The sequence below is a fragment of the Carcharodon carcharias genome, chromosome 23 (assembly GCF_017639515.1).
Source record: "Carcharodon carcharias isolate sCarCar2 chromosome 23, sCarCar2.pri, whole genome shotgun sequence".
Taxonomy (NCBI): Eukaryota; Metazoa; Chordata; class Chondrichthyes; order Lamniformes; family Lamnidae; genus Carcharodon; species Carcharodon carcharias.
In genome coordinates, this window is record NC_054489.1 from 36741016 (window position 1) to 36743862 (window position 2847).

The window sequence follows — 2847 nt, forward strand, 5'->3', positions numbered from 1 at the left end:
TCATTGTTTAATATGTTTGCAAATCGTAAATAAAAATAAATTAAAGATGCATTGTTATGTCTTGTAAAAGTAGCACTGCAACAGCTTGAACAATGATCTATTTGATAAAGTGACTTGCTAGTCTAGTGCGTTAACAACTTTCATTTGTATAGCACTTTGAACATAGTAAAGTGTCCCAAGGCATCACACGGGAGCAATATAGACAAAAATTGACACTGAAAACAAAAAAGACACTTGGACAGGTGGCTAACTGTTTCATCAAAATGAGGTTTTAAACAATGCCTTAAAGACGGAGAGAGTATGGCGGGTCAAGTGGTTTGTGGAGAGAATATTAAGACCTTAGAGCCTAGATGTTTGAAGTCATAGCCACCATTGGTGCGGTGAAGGAAGTGGGTGTGGAAAAAAGCCAGGATTAGAAGGATCCAGAGTTCTGTTAGAGCATTTTTGGGCTGGAGGTGACTGCAGACAGGAGATTTTGGCTTTGATCCCAAGTGTATGTCTAGCTACTTGATCTCCGATGGGAATGCTACAACAGAGAGGGTAATGATAAACCAAGACTCCCGCTCCTGATAGCCACCTCACGATCCTTGCTGGAAAATGCACATTTGTGAATGGGAATAAGAACAGAATTGGGTTTGGTTCTGTTATGCCCCATATTTGAACAGCCTGTCAAAATTTTTAACGTGACACTTGAGGAATAATTACTTGGACAAGATACTGAGAGTTGTAGAGTCAACACTTTCAGCAGAGGCAACGCAAGATGAAAAAGAACCTGTAAGCTGAAACTGACAGACTGGTATAATCGGTGAGGTGATGACACCATCATGTCTGCATCACAATTTTTTATGTTTAATTGGAAACAAAGAGAAACCGGCACTTTGTAAAATATGGAGAGCAATAGGTCCAGCATCTGCATAAGTTTATCTTTGATTGATGTGCACAATTTTCAGCAGTCATCAGAACAGACTGCTCCAGTCAAAGGATTCCATTGGGAGGCTCTTCAAATTGGCAACAGCATCATATTAACATATAATAATGAGAAAGTCATTGGATGGTTATTATACTTAGGTAGCTGCAGCTATATATAGATCTGAATCATTTGCAGAACTCAGGCTTCTGTCCTATAAACTGTTATAATACCATCCATTGGAAGAATAAGAATGGTTCACTTCTTAAAGCCTAATACCTCAAATCCTTTGCAATCAATGAACTTTAAATTGGGCCACTATTTGATTGAAATAGCTGCCGTTAGTTAGGATTAAAATGATTCCTGCATATACTTACTCTATTGGTCAAATCCAATTTCTTAAGTGAATTACTGACATTTGCTAGTTTCCTGTAAAATCATCAGACGACCTCAATACCCCAGTGCAGAAAATGACAATCTGAGCGGTTAGACTCAGCTATAGCTCTTCAACAATAGTTTATTTCTCATGTTGCTTGCCTTTTGGTAGATGGCATCCTGTTGGAGGAGTATTGATGATTATTAGCTCCAACTTGATAGGGGATCTCCGAGGAAGTCATTTGCTCTGGTCTTAAAAGTGATTTGCCCCAAAAGATATGATACTTCACCATCCACTCTGTCTCCAGAAAAACAAATGTTCTTTCTAGTGGTGTCTTATCAGTCATTAAAAAGTTTGCGCTGACCTTCCCTTTTTAATAATATGTTTCTAACAAAGTTCAGATGGTGGCTATTGTTCCTTGAAATGAATGAGCAAGAGTGGTATTTGGTGTAAGTGTAATTACTGTATTATCTTGACGTTATATCATTGCAAACTGTTTCGTGTATTCCCTTGGTAGTGCAATGGGAATTTAATCATTTATGTCTATAGATACAAATCTGTATAGGGCACCCACAAGCCTCCTTGTTACCATTGAAAATTGTTATGTGAATATTGATTAGAATGTGGAACTTGCCACCACAAGGAATAGTTGTGGTAAATAGCATAGATGCAATTAATGGAATGATGGATGAGCATCTAGAAATAAAGTAAAAAAATAGAATAAGCATCCAGGAATAGAAGGCTATACTGAGAAGGGGAGGTGAAGATGGGTGGAAGAAGGCTTGCATGGAATATAAACACCAAGATAGACCTGCCGGGTTGAATGGGATTCCTCTGTGCTGTGTATTCTGCAATTCTATGGAATTAAATTTTGCTGTGTCAGTTAACACAAGGGATAAGTTGCTAGGTTGACTCCAGAGAGCAAACTTGAGTCTCATTTCCAACTCAGCCACCATCTTGCATACTGAAACAAAACGATGCCACGAGCAATTATTAGTTGTAAACAGAACAATTGTGTACACTTTCCTGTCCATCACATTTAAAGCATCACAAGCACACATTGTCAAATAGCTTAAATTTTACATTTACAGAACAGCAACAAATCAGAATGGAAATCATATAAAGTGTATTAACCTGAGGGGAGGAAGTTACAAGAAGACTATCAATGAGAAACAACAAATCCTGAATGACCAGTGTGGAGAATCAATCAAGAGGAGAAATTAAGGGTAATTCAGGTGGATACAAAGGGCGGAATTCTCCCGTCCAGGACTAAGTCCCGTGGTGGGGGTAGGTGTGGGGACGGGGACTGTGTCCTGCTGCAGAGACTGACAGGAAATCCTGCAGAATCTTGCATCCTTGTCATCATTAATTATGCAGTCGGGGGTTTCCTGAGGTCTAGCGTGGTGGGACAGGCTGGTTGGTGCATGCTTTGCTGTCATATCCAGGCATCATATTTAAAAGGCATCCAAAATCCCGACTGTCAACAGTTTTTTGAGATGTTTGGAAGGGAAGGTGAAGGTCCAGAGTCCAAGTTCAGTGACACCTCCCTGCGTGTCCTCCTCGA